The 19,988-nt window shown below is 41.7% G+C and overlaps 1 protein-coding gene across 1 annotated transcript in view; it reads right to left on the bottom strand.

The window, feature by feature from the left end:
• Positions 1–18,172, bottom strand: part of LOC130166083 (histone H3.v1-like) — a 54,125-nt gene extending 35,953 nt beyond the window's left edge. The window contains exon 1 of the mRNA XM_056371423.1: positions 17,325–18,172. The gene's annotated coding sequence lies outside the window, so the exon portion shown is untranslated. The remainder of the gene's footprint in view (positions 1–17,324) is intronic.
• Positions 18,173–19,988: the final 1,816 nt, after the last annotated feature.

The raw sequence follows: 19,988 nt of genomic DNA, 5'->3' as shown, positions 1-19,988 counted from the left end.
CAACGAGTCTCTGGTTCGACAGTCAGCTGGCCGGACTCATGTCATTCCCCTGATCCCTATCCCCGTGTTTCCTGTCTCTCTTCACTGTCCTGTCAAATAAAGACATAAAAAAATACCCCAAAAATTACTTTGGAGAGAACTACAGTCACATTTTAGGATGTTTTCTTTTACAAAGTCTTTACATTCTTCTGCACGCAACTAGTACATTTATTATGGATGTTTGGGAAAGTCATCTGCAGAGATAACAGGGCAAAGTGTTGTCAACATAATGACAAAACAATCAAAGTTATGTCCTTGTTGTATGAGGCAAAGAAGCTTAACTTCATTCTCATTGGTCAACAAGCTCATTACACTCCAGTAATACCCATAATGCCTCTGGCACACTCCGTAGATTTAGGCGACAATATTAAATGAACAAGAATAACAATCACAGCACTAACAACAATGGCTGTGACAAAAATGGTAACAAAAGCACATTTTCAAACAGCAACAATTACAGCGGGAAAGAGCAGCAGGCTAGCTTAGGCAATTATTATCCTCCACACTGTCCAGCTTTAAATAGGATAAAGAAAAAAAGGGAAAAATCACTTCTCCTCCTCGTCCTTCAGCCCAAAAACCATTATGACAGCTGGATCCAATGAACCATAACCAGCCAAACTCTTACACCAATTGAGTGCTGGGTCTGTGTGTGTGTGTGTGTGTGTGTGTGTGTGTGTGTGTGTGTGTGTGTGTGTGTGTGTGTGTGTGTGCGCCTGTGTGTGCACTGAGAAATACAGGGGGAGAAGCTGATGTGAATTTGGCTGATATAAACTCTCCAGAAGGGGCGTTTGATTTGATTGTCTGCAGTCTCCAGTGAGGTTAAGTTAGAGAACAGAGGCACGGAGCAACCAGTGGAATTCAAATCTGCCTTTACTCAAACGTGTGTGTCTGTGAGTGTGTGTGTGTGCTTTACTTAATGTGTGGGCCTGGGTGTGTGTGTGTATATACAAGATCACATGCAAGTGTGAGTAAAACAAAGGCACAAAGCCAGCAGTTGAATCTGCCCTTACTGTTGTGTATGTATGTGTGTGTGTGTGTGTGTGTGTGTGTGTGTGTGTGTGTGTGTGTGTGTGTGTGTGTATGATGGATCATAGTCAAAGAGGTAAAGAGGGTCAAGCTCCTCCATCTGGAGTGTGACATCCTCCCTCATCCCCACCTCCCTCCTCTTCCTTTTTTCTTTTTTAGCTCTCTCCTACCATTCATCCCGATCACAGTCTTTCTCCCTCGCTCTCTCACACCGAGCCAACTCTCTCTTGCATCTCTGCTTTGCCAGCCGAGCGCACTTTGGGACCAGGATGACTGCTGGCAGCGTCTTAGGCGACTTTTCTCTCAGGAAGTTTGATATTTTCCTAACTTCACCACAATGCTGTCCCTATACTCCAAAAGTTCAACAGCTTGGCTCATTAGGGAGTTCAAGCGAGACGAATCAAATAAAACACACGTGTGATGTTTTGACACACTTTTCTGTTTCTAACCCTCTTGTATCGGTCAACATGCCAAATTTTCACCTCCCAGATTTGGGCTCTTCTACTTTGGTACCTTCAAAGATTAAGATTAGTTCACTACACAGGGAAAACAACTTAGCCTGTTAAAACAGTGGTATAACGTCTTCTATGGCTGTGGAGGAGGTTTGTCAAGTCTGAGAAAATGACTCAAGTGACATCACCTGGAGACCTTTGGAGGCCGGAAAAGACACAAACACGTTTTAAGTGTAGAATCCAGTGTTTTCTGGAGCTCGTACTAGCAACATAAGTCAAGATATGAGTTAATTTTGTTGACTCTTTTTTAATAGTAAAACATTAAAACAGATCTGAATTGTTCCTGTGAAAGTAGTTGATACTTTGAATTTGTTAAGTTATTTTTCAGCTTTTAATTTTGTCAAAATTAAATTATTTCACTTGCTAGTTCAAGGTAACATTCAAAGCAACAAACCATCTTCTAAGGAAACATAGTTCTTTCAAGTTTCAAGTGTTGCAAGAAATCCCCAAATAACACAAAGGGGGGAAAAAAGGTCTCCAAGCTAGAAAACTTGCTAACTCTCTAACTCAATAGGTTCACACAGTATTCAAAAGACGCATTTGTACAATCGACTCCAGTCTCATAAGTGTCTCCATAAACATTTCTCTTGTGTGGTGTTTGTGCTCCAACAGAGGAGGTTCAATAAGAGTTAATTGTGCAGCACAGCTAATAAGCTACGATTGCTTCTTACATTCTGGGCTCATCTATTTAAATTGCTTACTACTGGTCAACAAGTCTCAAAGTTCACCAAAGTTGAACACCACATGAACAATTTACCACAAGTCCATCAGCGAATCCAGTGAGGATTCGACTGCAGGCAACTGTTTATGCTGCAAAATTTCACAAGTTACTGCAAATGTAGATGCATCGGTATTATAAGTGAAACAATTTCTCACCATCGTGAACTGAACATGATTTAGGCAAATTTGACATAAGTCACGTTTCAGACATAAAGTTGGCGAGAGTGTCTTCGACAGGTCTTGTGAGAAAGTTGTCAATAGCTACACCTGGACCAAGAAAATTACATGATTTGCTCAATCGATTGCATCACCGCCACATCAGAGGTAAGCAGAGCTTCTCACACCACCAATTATCAGAATAACCCTGAATCACTCTCCAGTCTCCAGGGCGGCACCGGGAAGGCCAGAGAGCTTTAAGGAATACCAATAACATCAATATCAACAAACATGTGTATCCTACTCCTCTCTTCTTTTTTCCCCCCTTCAGGGCTATTGTTGCTGCATATATATTTGACTCATGGTGTATCTACTCAATAAAGACGTGATGAATAAAGAAAATCTCTGTATTACATGATTTATTTATTGCACCGGGATTCTTGTTTCCAGCCTTTTGTTCTCATGTTGCTATGCACCTTATTTATAAGTCTTTACACTAAAACATAGACCTAAGAGCTCCTCAGCATCATGTGATGAATAAATCTAGGAAAACTGCAAATGGAAAGTGAAGTACTGTAACATTGTTTTGGCAAAGTGGTGCATAAATCTAACAAAATATTTCTTAGATGACAAAAGAAACTCAGGGTTTCATTATCATGATTCCTTTAAAACATAAAACAAAGAGCAACCATGAATCAAGAGTAGCCAAAATATACTGTTTCCCATTATGTTTACAACTGAGCAACAGTCTTTGAGTTTCACATCTTTAACTGATAATATAAATGCTGCAGAAGCTTCTCATAGATAAATAGAAGAACGCTGGTGTTCATAGAAAGACAGTTTACACAAAATAATCCCTCAGAGTTCAGTTTTAGATTTCTTAAATCAAGCTGTAGTTTGGTTTGACAAGTTAAAATATTTAGTGATAACATATGCAATATGCATGATCACATTCCTCAGGCAGATATCGCAGGCGTCCCCCACTTTTTCTGTGATTCTGGGGGGTAAATCAAGAGTCACGCTATCACTCTGCCTGCACACAAGATCCATTTACCCACTCAGAAGTGATAAACGGGAGATCTGCAATCTCTGACTGACAGGGGTTATCGCAGAGGAACAGAGGCAGAGGGCAAAAAGGTCAAGAGATAGAAGAAACAGAACCTGTGAGGAAGAGCGAGACGGTGCAGCAGGTGATGAATGGGACGGGGGAGACGGAAGTAGCAGGAAAATAAAGGGAAGGGCGAAGGGAGGGGAGACTGGAGGGATCAACTGCGAGGTTGAGGTCAGAGCTTGCTCTCTTCTCTCATGAATAAATGTCTGCTCTGCCACTTGTCTTGTCCACTTGATTCAACCAATTTGTAAATGCTTTCAGTGTCACCTCGGTCTACTGGAGGAAACAGCCGGAGTGAAGTGATGCTAAGTACTGAGCAGCGAAAATCAACACAGGGGAAAGAGAGTCTCCTGCAAAAGCTCAAACTTAGATATTACAGTGGTCTCAAAGAATCCAGTAGAGAAACACCATAATAATTAGAAGTTTACCCCAGAAATGATTTTTTTTTTTTTTTTTTTTTTTTTTTAAAAGGCTGCTCCTGAGGCTTCTTTCTTTTATTTATTGTCTGCTTAGTTAAAGGCTAACTTCGCTTTTCATCACAACATCGCTCACCGTGTTACCATAGACACAAGAAACCAGGTTACTAGGAGAACTGCAGGTTAAGGCACGATGTCACAGAACAAGTGCAACCACTCTAGTAACCTGGTTATGGTAAAACAGTCTCTGAGCCTCTCTTCTGATTGGCTGACTGTTTTCTGAGTGACGCACAGGCAGGCCAACCACAGCTAACAGATTGTTGCCGACTACTCGCTCAGTAAAAATCTCTATAAACAATGGCGATGGTGAGTCGGTCTCATATATTACTTGGGAAGGCTTCAAATCATTCAGCATTTCCTCAACGTGTTTCTGTCTTGTAGCTTGCTAGCTCAGGGTCACATAACCACTTGATGTTGTGTTGTTAATAAAGTTAAAAAATAAAGTTAAAACAGCAAAATAAACATTCATCTCAAAATTACAGACATAGTGACATGGAAATCTCACTTTCTACAATATGGGACCTTTAACTGATTGATGAACAAAATAATTGTCAGATTAATTAATTGGACTTCTTTTCAGTGAAACGTATGTGTTTCCAGATCTCAGCAATTTACTTTTTGAATAAAAAGTTATCATCAACCCATAAAGAGGACGTCCCAAACTACTGTCAACAGACCAAAACTGTTCTACTTTAAGTCCCATGTAAACGCAGGGGACTGGTCCAACACTGCAACAAGAAAAATTCTTCTTTGCCTCTAATAAATGAAATTCCTATAACTTGATTTAGAGATAGCGACGATGTCAACAGTGCACAGGTGAAGTCATGCAACAGCTTTACAGATGGTTCAGAAGCAGGAGCAAAAAATAACAGATACAGTGTGCCAGCAGAGGTGGGTGGATTTGGTTCGGTTGCAAAGGCAAAGAGAGACCCGGGGAGAGAGGCAGAAATAAAACAGAAAGAAAAAAGAAAAGGGTTCCAAAGGACACAATTTACATGGTTCCAATAAAAAACTGCTAAATAACATTAAAACCACAGGCATTTAGACTCAACACACACACTCCAAGTCTCCCCCCTGTCTCAGAAGACTGAGCGTCTCTTTTGCTTCACAGCTCCCTTGTTTCCTCTCATTGCTCATCCCTCTCTCTTCTGTCTATCTTTCTCTGCCCGGCTCTGCTTTAATTATCAGCTGGCTGCCAGCGACACTGAGTAACCACTGCTGACAGCCAGGTGTGGAGTGACAGGGATGCACACACATTCTTGCAGACACACACACACACACACACACACACACACACACACACACACACACACACACACACACACACACACTTTAACAGCATGCACGCAATCAAGTGCCTCCGTAAACATAAACAATGGGAGACACCAGCAGATATGAATAATAAGACTCTCGCTGTTATACAAACACACACACACACACACACACACACACACACACACACAGACACACACACATCGTGGTCCCTCAAAAAGAACTTATGGGAGCAGAAAAATAATGATGGCGATATTGCAGGCTGGTTGGGAATGAGAGCGGGGGCGAGCGAGGATTAATTACAGGTACAAAGGAACTAGAGAGAAGAGGAAGAACAAGAGGACAGGGAGAAAATATGAGGACCAGAGGAGGTGCATGGGAACAGAGAAAGAGAAGGAGGTATGAAAAAAAATGGAGAGACTCTGGAGTGCGGGTTGAGGAGGACGAGCAAGAGGTGCTGGAAAGAAGTGGTGCTTTGTGGCTGAACAGGTACAACATTAGCATTAGCACTGCTTGATTCTTACAGGGGGCTCCCATGCTAACAGGTGAAAGTAAATGAAGGAAGACTGCCTCCAGACTAACGCCGTTTACAATGTCTTCACGAGCTGCCTCTTGTAGTAATGCAGGTAATGACCGTCTGTCATGATACCTGATGCCATGGTGCCATGGACGGCTGTTTGACTGCTGTTTACATCCTGTCTCCTACAGTCCGCTCTGTTTAAACATGTTCTTTCTCTAACCTTTACACATTCGGCTTAAACCTACTCAATAATAATCAAACATAGCAGCTCCCTCTCGCTGACATATATAAGGATGTTGTCCTGCCAACAGGGGTGCACCAGATACAAAGACACTCAAGAGTCATTTTGGAAGGAACTGACAAACAAATTTCCTTGTCGTCTTGAATAATGTCAGGAATCTGTATTTGTATTCAGTGAAAAAAATTTGGCTGCCACCGCATACATAATGTGTCAAACGTTGTGTTTCTGTTATATTTCTCGCAGTTGTGCTTTGTATCAAGACGAGAAATGTCGTCAGTATTCAATGGTGCCACAAAACAAATTGCTATGTGAAGGAAAATAATTTGTGGAGGTCTGATGTAGAGTTCAGAACTTGTATAGAAAATACTGATGAAACTGAGAACCGTTTCACTGTCTTTACATGCAGCGTGGAATAATGGAAAAGAAGGAGAAAAGGAGAAAAGACTTCCCTGCAACGAGTGGAGTACATGTCACTGGTTTTTTAAAGTTTTGCTGTTGTGGGGTTGCAGCAGCAACCCTCCCCTTTCATTTAAATCCCAGGTTTGGCAATATTTTGCTTCCCATGTTACACACAGGAAGTGATTATTTCACCAAGACATCCTAAACAAACTGTCCTCGGTGACAAAAACAAATCATGTCGACCTCAGCTGTAATTCCAAACGCAGGACACCTCATCCAGAAACTGTCTTGTTGCATTACCAGACAGAGGCTTAAAGAAATGAATAGTTTAACTTCAAGTAAAAAAATCTATTAAAATACAAATTTACACTATTTTGTTTTTAACAAAGTTTTTACAAAGTCATATACAAGAGCACACTGCATCAAAAACTGAGCTTCAAACTGAATAGGTGAATGTGTCTCGTTGCACTTAACAGCTTACTTGGTATTCTTGGTGTATGAATAGTTAACTCCTCTGTAAATAGTATGATTAGTTTGTATCGTTAGTTGCACTGAGACTAACACTGCCTTATGTCTGTGCTTCTTTTGTGTTTTTTCGTTGCGTTCGCGTTGCACCCCGCCCGTGTTGCCTTGTGTTCTCGTTGCGTTGCATCAGATGGAAGTGCCGAACTTCAAAGATAATGTGTTGCAAGTTCTTTGCCATACACGGCATAATGAGCAGTAAAGTTATATATCGGTTGCTCTCTGGAGAAATGACTCATACGAAAAATTATTAAATGACACAGACCCCGATGCCATAACGTCCCAGCTCTTTCAGTGGCACAAACATAATTCAAACTATAATCTTCAACACTTGTTTCAGGCTGCTATTTGTGGGTGTGTTGTCGGTCGTCTCAGCCCAGGTTTTGTTTACAGTTTGGCACGAATACCTAAGCTTTATGCATACTGATGGAAAATGAACAGATGCTTTTTCCCCCTCTGCTCCACTTTCACAATAAGAGTGCTCTGTAGAGAGGACAAACAAAACCACTGGAGCAACATTGAAGTCCTTGTAACTTCTTGCCAAACTTACTGTCAAAATGGCAGATGGCGAAATGTATAATGAAGGAGAAGGTACAAGACGGGGAATGTAAAACTTCTGTAGAAAGTGTAGATGTTATAAAAAACTAATGTATCATTGCTACGCGGTTTCATGTATCCCACAATGCCTTGTCGCTCTGGTACCAATTAGCCAACAAAAACCCTCCAGAGGCGCACGCACACACGCATACGTGCACAGGTCTAATCAATCCGGTTGATTAAGGTGCTGGTGAGAGACAGGTAGTCAATTATTTGTGTGTCTATCTATGTGTGTGTGTGTGTGTGTGTGTGATTGCAGGCTGCCGTTCTAGGACCATAAATGTCAGACTTTCTCTGTCTTTAATCACTTTTGCATAAAAAGTATTTTTATCTCATCTCACGTACAAAATATAATAGGCTATTCAATTCCACGCACGCACACACACACCCCCACACACACACACACACACACACACACACCCAGCTGCTTAGTGTGTGTATGTGTGTGTGTGATCTACCCCACTGAGGAACACAGTTCAGCCCCTGCTGCTGTTGCATTCTCATCCAAAAGCACAATTACCAACTAGCATGGGAATACTGTTCAGAGGACAGATCAACTTCTTCTAAGGTTTATGTAATCATATCTGCGTTATTCCCACATCACGTGATAACATTCACTTTTCATGGTACAGGAGGACAGATGTAGATTTTCCCAGCAGCAGTTCAAAGACACTAATGTTTTATTTCTGAGCTATTCAGTGTGATCATCTGATGCACAGAAACACGTTGGATAAACACGACTTATTTTATCACTTTAAGGTGATGTTTCCTTCCGTTGTGGCTTTTCCTCGGATGACGTCGTGACTTTGTGTTAGCGTCGGGCCTGAGCTATCATGAACGCTAATTCTCCTCAGATTCAATTTAACTCGACCACTTGCAAATGTCCTACTTTCAGAGATTCTGCCTTTTGTCCCAACCCACACCTCCATACAGACGTCTGATCTGAGAGTAAAACTCCCACTCAGGAATTTATGTCCCTACGTAAACAACATGTATTTTTTTCTTGCTGCAACAAGACACAGGAGAGTGCACTTTAGAATAATCAGTCCTCTTGGTTCGACCAGTGCTCTGAGTATGTCTACAGTAATTTAAAGAAATGATAAAAAAGATGCTAATAGAGAGGCAATAAACAGCTGAACCACAAAGTCACTCTGTAGCTTTTTCCCTAGCAGAATTAGGTCACATGATGGAAACTGATCTATCTCCACGACAACAGAACCAAATCCATCAGATGTGGAAGACAGTGAGATGTGCTTAAAAGCCCTAGAGAAGCTAGTGAGTGGACCTTGAGTTAGGATATTTTTGGCATAAGTTTTTGCGGATCTTTATAATCTGATTTTCAATCAGATACAATTTTATTTAAAGAAAAATTATAAGAGAAAAAAATGAAATTTTATAGGCGTTTCTGTTTGTGCACGGGATGATTAAACACAAAACACATAAAGTCATGCCTGGCCACAAAAATGCTTATAGATTTTTTTTTTTTTGATGAAAAAAAACTGCATACGAACTGAAAGAATTAAAGATGAAGTGACCATCTTATGTTTAGAGTTTGTTTTATATTTTTACCATAAAACAATCAGAAACACCACTCTGGGCGAATTACTGTACTACAAAGTGTGATAAGACTCATCATCCATGAAAAATGGTCAGGTTTTGTCCCTACTCTGCCATTTCAGTGATGGAGGAAGTGCTGGCTCAGCTGCTTCCTGAGTGGAGCAAAGAAACTGTTAAAGTGGGAATTTTCTTTAACGACAAATGCCAAAAAACAATCTAAAATTTAGACTGTTGTTACAGAGACTTCCACCAGATAAAACAATGCGGTTTACATTACATGCTAATATTAAACCAATGGAGCAAGAGCGTTGTGGGGACCCACTTCATTATTACATATTCTATCCACTTATCCATTATCAGGCAGCCCACGAGCTCTAATCCCAAGCTCTGCTTTTTCACTCCAAATGACCAACCGCCTCTCAGCAGTTTGAGAGAGGAGGAAGTGCTCTGCTGGTGTCAACTCGTCAGAACGATTTGTGTGTCCAAGGAGCACGGCCTCCATAAAATGCCAGAGACAGAAGCCTAAATATAGATATGATGGAGGGAGAAGCACAAACACTCCACGACAAACACTATTACGGCTGGGTCAGAGACAGGACAAGAATAGCACTTCACACACACACACACACCGTGAACAGGAAACAAACACACACACACACACTCAAACACACAAAAGTACAAAGGACTGTACTTCAAATGTACAGAGAGCTGCTCTTCAAATGTTGTTTTTTACCATTATAAATAACAACTAGGGCTCAAACAATTAGCCGCTTAATCACGTTAATAAATCAACAGAACCTTAACAGATCAACTATAATAATATAATAATAATAATAATAATAATAATAATAATATATAGTAACTAATTCATCATGGAAGACGGCCAAATGTTCTCTAGTTACAGTTTCTTAAATTTGAGGACTTGCTGCTGTTCTTGACTGTTGGCCGACGTCAGCTTGGGCTGTGGGAAATTCTTATGGTCACTTTTGACAATTATCTGTCATTTTCTGGACAATGTGGTCGATTAACTGACAAGATTTAATCAATAACAAAAATCATCATTAGTTGTAGCCCCAGTTCAGTGTTCAATCATAATTATTGGTTTACTTGTCAGGACTTGTGAACCAAAAACGTTGTCATTTTTAACCTCATACCTAATTCAACCAGTTGTGTAATTGTAGTTATGCCTTCTTGTTGTTGTTTTTTAATTGTTTTTTTGGTGATCACATATAGTTGCTGTTATCTGGCTGAAGCCAAATAATTAACTTTTGACTAATGTATGGCTGGAGATGAAAACCTATCATCAACCCATTTGATACAGGGTTTTTATTTTGCTTTGATTTGACAGGCACACATTTAAAGTAGTGTACAGCAGGAGGACAAAGCATGTTACTCCCATTGAAATTTTATTGTGTCATAAACTTATTGGCCTGTCTCTTCTGCGATTTAATTCTCACATGAATTTCCAGACTCTGCATGTTTCCACAATATTATACTCATCAAACGTCTCATAATGATGATGATAGAAACAGTAAAACATACAAAAGGAATAATATTCACAGTGAGGGAGTCCCCTGTCTACTTGTCGTGTGCTCTGTTCATCAGCTGTATTCCCTAACTGCATCTCCCCTACCTGTCAACCCCCCCCCCACTCAATTCTCCTTGCACCACTGGGCTGCACTGAGTGTGTGTGTGTGTCTGTGTGTGTGTGTGTGTGTGTGTGTGTGTGTGTGTGTGTGTGTGTGTGTGTGTGTGTGTGTGTGTGAGAGTGTGTGTGTTTGTGTGTGTGTGTGTGTGTAGGTGGCGCCAACCTCCCTGTGAGGATATTTAAAGCCTTTTGGAACGGTTGGCAAGATAGCAGAGACAACACCTGTGTGTGTGTGTGTGTGTGTGTGTGTGTGTCAGTGTCGTCTCCGGTGGGCAATAATGATCTGCGGTCAGGGTCAGGGGCCCTGAATTATGAGAACATATTGATCCCATGGAGCCTTGCAGTGATTGAGGGCTGTTTGTGTGGACAGCGGCTCCCATCACTGAGCTCTGAGTACTGCATGGTGCACAAGAGGAAAACACTCACAACCTATCCTCCACAGGTGATGTACAACACAGTATCCTTTCTGATATTTTATTTCAGAAAAGTGAGAATAGCGCCAATGCTCTTTAATTCACATGGATCGGGGCACCTTAACCATAAAAACACAGCAGGAAACCAGGATGTATATGGCTGCAACCAAATAATATTTTCACTATCAGTGAATTATTACGTTAATTGATTCATCTTTTAGTCTATTAATTGTCAGAAAATCCCATCATACATACCAGAGGTCACAGTGATGGTCTTCAAATTGCTTATTTTGTCAAACCAAGGGCGCAAAATCCAAAGGAACTGAACTTACAGTGATTTAAAAAAGACTACATATTTCTTTTATTCACCTTTTATACTTCTACATACTCTATTTTATCTATATGCCATGTTGTTGAGATTTGGAGGTGTAAACATTAAGCCCATGCAACCATGTGGTTACCCATACCAACCTTCCCTACAAAGGACTGCAGAGATGTTTACATGTATTATCCCAGAAGCCTTTTTTCTACTGAATCACGAGTACGAGGACTGCTACTCCGTGAGTGCTTAAGTGAAATACCAACAGGCAGTACAGTATGTTGCAGCCTTTAATATGCTCTGACAATCACTAAGAGTTTTAACCTCAAGGCAACTGTAACCCAAAAAATAGCCAAACACTCAAAGTGAAGGTGCATCTGTCAAAAAAACTGCTAAATTATTTAACATGGCACAGAAGTAAACAGTTTTTGGTAAATAGTCTTTGGAGAAAGAGGAAATGGGGGCTGTATGTCAAAGCTCGCTCACAGGAGCAGATGGAGACTTGACAGAAAAGTTGCTAAAAGCATGAATTTACAGACTCAATAACTGGATTGTAAGACTAAATCAACAGCTCTGTGATTCAGTCTTCACCAAAATTCTACATCAAGAGACTCCCAAAACTGTAGTTCGGAGCAGGGCTGTCATTCAAAATCCAAGGCCAGTGCAAAATGACACATAACCTGGACATAACAGCCCTGAGCAATAAAAAACTAATGTGATTCTCTTCCTTTTCCCTACATGTGCACAGGTAAACACTTAGGCCATCCTCAACCCATAGGGAACGGTTACCGATGTGGTGTATCTCCGCTATCGCTATCGGAGTCATTGGGTCAAAAGACTTCTGCAGGGTTATGTATAATTTAAGACATAGACGGTCAACACTGTTCCCTCATCCCATATTCCGAGGTAATGCCCCCCCCCCCACGCGCATCGCTAAACAAATTCAACACTGCATTCATGACCTTTCAAATCACCAGATCTAAACATCATTAAATCTTTATGTGAAGTTGGGCCAAGAAAGCCAAGTACATTTCCATCTCCTTCAATTCCCAGACGAGCTGGAAGCATTCCTCCGTAAGGAATGATCCGATGTGTTCTGACATGGCTCAAGACTGGTATGACAGCTTTCCAAGGACGATTGACACTGTTCTGAGGACCGGCCCCTTCTCCTGAGAGTTTATTTAATTCCATCCCACACAGCACAGAGAAATAATGACATGTTTATCCAATATATTGTGTATCTGTGGCAGGAGAAAGTGTTACTGAATGTGGAGTGGTTTCTACTCTATTACTTGTTTAGCATTTTTCTACTTCCGCATCTACTTACTGTTTACTAGCATTTACATTGTCAGGAAGCTCCTACATTAAGACATCTACAAGTCAAGTGCTTATACACACTGTAAAAAGCCATGAATGTCATTAAAGATAGTCAATCCTTTAATGACTTAAAGAAAATAAGCATCTTATCGTTAAAAAGTACTCTGATGAGTGTAAAAGGTTTGTTTACATTCAGGGTATTTCAAATACAAATGCACTGTGTGTCTTTGAATGCATTTCTTTCTTATAAAACATTAGCAAAGATGATTTTTTTAAACATTTTTGAAACCTCACTTGTAACTGTGATACACGCACCAAGCACTTTATTAGAAACACATGTACACCTGTTTATTCATGCAATTATTCAGCCAATTGCAGCAGCAGTACACTGTATAAAATCATGCATATACAGATCAGGAGCTTCAGTTCATGATGAGTTTGGCAGCATGAATGTGCAGCTGACAAATGTGAAATTAGAAATTAAGAAATGATGTGATGCAATCATGTCAACATGGACCAGAATCTCAAAGGAAAATTTCCACCATCTTGGGGACGTGCCACAAAGAATTAAGGCTGTTTTGAGAGCAAAAGGATGCCCAACCAAGTATCAGTATGGTGTTCCACCCTTGTGTGCAAACATATGTGTTCTAGCATATACTCCAAGACACAGACAAAATGGAGAGCAGCTCATCAAAAAACACTGCTCCACAGCACCAGTACTGGTCAAAAACTTCACAGGGTACCACTAAATACAAAGCAAGCAATTGCTGTACAAATGTTACGGACATAAAAAAGAAGCGAGCACAGGCGCTAACAATCCCAAGGCAACCCTGGTTACCCTTCCTCCAAGACAATATTGCGCTCTGCACTTTAGGTCACACACACCTCTTCAGCCACTAACTGTGACTGGCTCATGGTCATTGGCCTGGGATTGCCACCCCCCCCCCACCTTGGCCAGAGAGATGGTGTCTGATCAAGTTGATTCACCGGATAAGGGGATTAGATGGGGCGTTGAGGGCGGGGGGGGGGGGCAGCTGACCTTGAGGGATTGCTAGTTTGTTCTGGTGCTCACTTTCTCTCTGTCGCTTTCTCAAATGCTCATTCTGTATTTCTATAGTGATATTATGGCCCACCTTCCTCTTGTGTATTGTACTGTATGGGTTATGCTCTTCCCCTCGAAGCATATGGGAGGTCCCATTGTTTCTGCTGCAAGCCACTCACAGTGTCAGAACGCAATGTGCTTTCTGGTCTCCACAACAACTCCACCGACTGTTTCCATCACATTTTGTTCTGCTTTTGCAAGATGATTAATATTTCCTATTGTGTCTCACACTTATACATACTTGCTCAATGTCAGCTTGTTTAAGACACTGCAGCCAAAAGTAAAACGCAAAAATAAACACAACCAGTGGCAAAAAGTGTGCTCTGTTGTCTCCTGGCAACGAAATTCCCTGCTTGTTCAGTAGAGAAATACTTAGGTAAATCAATGCTAGTCATTTTTATTGCACAAAAGGTGTTCTCCTGTTTACAACCATCAAACAGTCATGGATACTCTGGACAACAAACAATCACAGAGCAATGATGTTTTCACTGACTCTCTTCCTGACAGAAAACTTAATATACTCCATCTCTCCTTCTGCATCCATGTCATCCAGTTTTCAAGAGATCATCCAGTTAGAGGGAACTACAGCCAGCGTTAAGCCACTCTAAGACCACATACGGCTCATGAGCCACTGGATTCAGCAGTAGTTGTGTTGGGTGTGTTTCTATACATCAATGAGCTCAGCCACTTTCCTCCCAAAAGCCAGAAGTTGGTGATTTCCAGAACATTTACAGTTGTGGTCTCTTGTACCTGCTACACCGTAGGGTATTGCACGTTTAAAAAAAAAAAAGCAAAAGCTTTGCATTGGCCTTAGCTCGCCAGATATTCTCATTCACCCAAATGCCTCCAGTGCATCCTTTCAAGGATCCAACTTTGTCGACATTTGGTCTTATTTCCCACATTATCGCCTTCATTGCGACTTGTAAATTCCACCCTTACGTGGAGGACTGGGATTCCATTCACAGTGAGTGTATGAGTGTAGTGAGAAGCACCTAGAGCTGTATGTGAGATCCTTTGAGAATAAACAGCAAATTCAATTTAAAATTGAGCATACCGTTGCTTTTGAGAATTGTTCTATTCATGTCTTGGGGGACTTCTCCTATAAAAACATGTAGGGGCCCACGGCTCTCTGGCATCATTGCCCCTTCCCTTCCAATCCACAGAAAAAAATGCACATACTATGTTTGATTTATGAGCTAAAAAACAACCCCATCTTTGTGTGCTCCTATTATAAATTATATAATTATAAAGACAAAGTGATAAAGGAGTAAACATGACAGTAGCCCATTGGGGGCAACAGGTATCTTGTTCTATCTGTATTTATTTATTTATGTACGTCTTATTTCTTGAAAAAATGTAATGATGCAAACAAAATCGGTGTATGAGCAATAGTTAAACCCACAAGAGAGTTTTTCAAGGCTGAAAAACCAATATCACACTGGTGCGATATGATAAATCCTGGGACATGTGATGCATCATTAACATACAGAGGAATCAACATCTTTTGGGATTTAGATAATGGAAGCTGTCTTGTGAATCAAGGGCAGTGGTTCAAAACTCTGCACTGGCTGGGGAGAGTCAGGACAAATGGATCACAGCCATAGGCGCAGTTGACTGAAACATCCACGCCTCAAAATGCTCAGTAGCCGACAGCAGATATACTGACAAACCCCTCCCTTAAAAATGTGCTTAAAAAGCATATGGTTCAACATAGTCATTGGAGATACCCAACACAATGTTGTTACTGTCGAGCAGCTCTGCTGAGGCAGTTGGGAATTAAGTGCACTGCTTGAGGCCACCATAACAGCAGCAAGATGAAAGCCTTAGTCCTTCTTCCACCAATCACAAATCTCTCTGGGGGTTTGCTCTGACAGCCTTGTGGTCACAACCCTACTCCTCTAACCTGCAGGCTGCAAACCCATCCATGTGAACATGAAGTGAGACCACGAGTTCACAGCAAAACCTCCACTTTGAAAAAATGAAAATGAGTAAATGAAAATGGTATCGAGGTTTTGATAGAGATATCATGTTGCTGTCACAAATACTGCCCTTGTTTGATAGGCCAAGCATGCACAGGGGAACAAGTAATGAGCCAATTACACCCCTCCTTCTGATCATTCTTGATGATGAGATGAAATGTCATCCTCTGGGATTTTAATTGCCTCCCTCCTTTTGCATCTTTACTCTTTAATCGGTTTTCTCCAGAGGCAATGGTCGACAAAGTGTTTAGTTTAATAGGCAGCAAACTGCAGTCAATATCTATCTATCCATCTATCCATCTATCTCTCTCTTCCCTCCTCTAAATGAATCCTTCATTCACCTCTGTTACTGCACAAATGAATGCATCAGATGAAGTTCATTTCAATCCATACTGCAAATTGGACATATTAGAAAGATCAAACAGCAATACAAGACCACCTAGACATCATCAGTGCATCTATTGTATCCATCTATTCAACAAGATATAAAAATATCTTGGAGCAAGTGATCTCATTCCTAACCTGCAGCTTTAAACCTTGTGGATGTTGAGAGAAAAAAAGGCAGTGAGTTATTTGAAATCAGTTGAAAGAGCGCCCCCTGTTGCCTGTTTGATCGCCTTACTGCTGAAAATCAATCCAGACAGGAGTGCTAAGATTTGCCTAAACAACCATTTCAGAATTGCAAAAATCCAAAAAAAATTAGGATCAGAACGATCAGCACTTCCTTCAGTATTCATATTTGTCTTTAGCGAGAGTGGGAGGAAGAGAGAGGGAGGGAGAGGGAGGAAGAGAGAGGGAGAGAGAGGGAGGAAGAGAGAGGGAGAGAGAGACGCGCTCCCGGACCTGTTGACCTGGAGCCATATAAAGAAAATAGAAATTCATTACCCACCGTGCGTTCCGACCGACCTGCATTGGCGTCACGTAATTGAAAAGCGCCTTTAATTTATTCAGTAGGATTTGCCTGCTCTTCGATAACCAAGAGGCTTGAACCCCCCCACTCCCACCCCCAATAATAATCACATGACAAGCAGCCTATATGCACTACACATTCTGTTCAACGAATAATTATCAATCTTAATGATCTTGCAATAAACAGAATATTAACATTCTTTTTTTTGTGTGTCTTCAGGCAAAAGTTATCCTGTTTTTCCATTGCGTAATGTATGAATTATGGTTTTTTTTCTAAGAAAGTGAGAATACACTGCCTGTAAACAGCCATAAATTAACGCATCAGTGAGAAGAAACCTGGCTGATTCTTGTTTACATTTGATGGAAAGATTCCTCATCATCGACTTCAGATCACAATTAACCAACGCGTTGCACTGTATTGATGCTTGTTCTGAGAAGATGAGAGAAAAAACAACAGGAAATATGGAGAAAAATGTTGCTTTCTTTTACCTTTTCAGACATCAAAGAAGAGCGCGTCTTACAGTTGTTCAGGAGAAGAAAAAGCCTGGTAATCCGTAAATATAAAGCTCTACTTTCCAAATTCTTTCCCCTTGCTCTCTGTAACTCCAGAGCCGCTGCTGTGGCTCCGCTGGAGATGTTTGATATCCGAGCGATTTCCCCTCAAACCCAAAGCAAATATCCGACCGGGAGCATTCCTGTGTTCAAAGCACTCCGGCTGATCGTCTTCCACTTGATTTTTTTCAGTTATGCACAGAAATCTGTAACTTAGCGGTTCATACACACAGAGAGAGAATAGGATGATGACTTGGACACCTGCGCGCATCAAAAACCGGATCCGATGATGCGCCTCGGGAATCCACGTGTCCTTCCTTCCCTTCCTCCTTTCCCCTGTTCTGTTCACCGAGTCAGGGGCACTAATACTGACAAGGGGCCCTGAGACTGTATCCAAGTTGACCAGTGGAGTAATCTCTCCATTAGCGCGGAGTGACGCGCTGCGCACCGGAGACTGGAGAGGTTACAGGCGGCTCTAGGTGGCAGGTCGGTTTCGCTGCACTGGAGAATATCTGGAACCCTTAGGGTGGGGGCGCGGGGTGGGGTGGTCGAAGAAGACATGCAGAAGTGTCTCCCGGCAAGCCCCTTTGTGCGCGCCCTCTCTCTCTCTCTCTCCACTTTCACTGCATGCCCCCACGGGCTTCTCCGAAAAACGATGTTCTCTTATGAATATCAGCCAAAGCAGATAAACTGAAGGTTATCCTCCACCGCCCCCGCCGTCAGTGGGTTTTTAAACCAGCGTCTCCTTGCGCGGCTCGCCTCTCCAAAGTCGGGGAATTCCTCAACTGATGCGCAAATGCGACTTACTGGGTCAAAAACTGGAGAGAGAGAGAGAGAGACAGAGAGAGGAGAGAGAGAGAGAGAGAGAGACAGACAGACAGAGAGAGACAGAGAGAGAGACAGAGAGAGAGAGAGAGAGAGAGAGAGAGAGAGAGAGAGAGAGAGAGAGAGAGAGAGAGAGAGAGAGAGAGAGAGAGAGAGAGAGAGAGAGAGAGAGAGAGAGAGAGGAAGCAGGCAGTGGAAACCTGCCTGTTGCGGTTGTTTGGTGGCTCCCCGGTGCATATTTCTAAGCGGGGTGGTTTATCAACAGTTTGCCCAGTCACTGCTTGAGCCTACGCACAAAAACATCGACGGAACCTGCGGGTGATTTCATCTGCAGCGGATAAGCACTGAAAGGGGACTAACAGGCTTTGAGCCACGGACTGCTGTTATCATCGGGTTTCTGTTTCATGTACTTACGATGTAAAGTCATCATATAGGCCTAATAGGTTTACATTTCTACATTGACTTCCACAGGTTCCTCTGACGGAGGATGTAGGTGGGAGGCAAAGGGGCCTTTGAGGTGTAGCAAATTAATATTTGAACAGGAGGAGGTGTGTGCGCGCTTGCGTGCCAGAGAGAGAGAGAGAGAGAGAGAGAGAGATGTGGGGATGGGAATCAGTTGTGGTGAGAAAATGTGTGCGCAAGAATGTCAGCGAGAGACAGTCACTGTAAAGAGACAGAAAAACAGTGTGTGATAAGGAGGAAGTGAAGAGTGAAGCAGAACAGGGGGGGGGGAGAGAGAGAGAGCGTGTGTCTGGACTGAGGACGAATCCTAAGATCAGCACCACGGACAGCGACCGGCCGCAATATAGTTCACTTTTTAATGTTTCCATTCAGTATAAAACCTTACAGCTTATTAAAATGGGAGCAGGACGAACAACTGATCCCTCTTGTCTTAATGTTTCCACAGTGGCAGATTCCATTATAAAAACTGGTTGTAAAGTTACATATAAAGAGCTGTGAAATAACTTAAGGAGAACCTGATTTCTCACAGGGAATAAAAACACTTCCTGCTTCAGACTGTGTCAGACAGTAGAAAGGCACTGCCACTTGTCATAACCACACAATAAAACATGATACTGTGGCACACAGGCGTCGACACTTTAGGCTCACATACACCTTTTGGAAACTTTTTGGATAAGTCTTTCAGGAATCTGTCACAACATTAGGTATGGTTGCCTGGTATGGTAACCTGAGCATGAAACACAAAAACCACCCAAGCCAGATTGTAAAGGTTGCTGCTAATCCCCTGACAGCTATCTTAAATCAGCAGGTTCTCCGCAAGGCCAGATCCATGTTGGACTGTACAAACCACCCTCTTCATTCTGAGTTGGAAGCCCCTCCATCAGGCTGTAGATTCAGAGTTCCTTGGTACAGATGCAATAGGACTAAAAATTCCTTTATCCTACGTGCAATAACCCTGCCGATTTTGCACACATAAATTGTCATTTTATTGTGTTCTGTGTTTTATAGTGTTTGGTGTTTCACAGTGTTGTGCCTTTTATTGTACTGTGTATATTGTTGGACTTGTGTTTTTTTTTATTTGTTTTGTTATCTGTAACCCTGACTGCAAATCAAGTTTCCCACTTGGGATAATAAAATGTCTGAATCTGCATCAGGAAAAACAAGCATTAGGTAAAAGTTTTATGCAGCTTCACAGTGATAAAGGCCATATAGGTCTTAATTATGAGTGAGATGTTAGTTGAACAACCCACTGTGGGGTTTTTGTGTCAGAGGTCAGATCTATAGAGAGTAAGGAGTGTGTACGATGACGGTGCC

The sequence above is a fragment of the Seriola aureovittata genome, chromosome 3 (genome assembly GCF_021018895.1).
Source record: "Seriola aureovittata isolate HTS-2021-v1 ecotype China chromosome 3, ASM2101889v1, whole genome shotgun sequence".
NCBI classification, from domain to species: domain Eukaryota; kingdom Metazoa; phylum Chordata; class Actinopteri; order Carangiformes; family Carangidae; genus Seriola; species Seriola aureovittata.
This window is presented reverse-complemented; position numbering and strand designations above follow the sequence as displayed.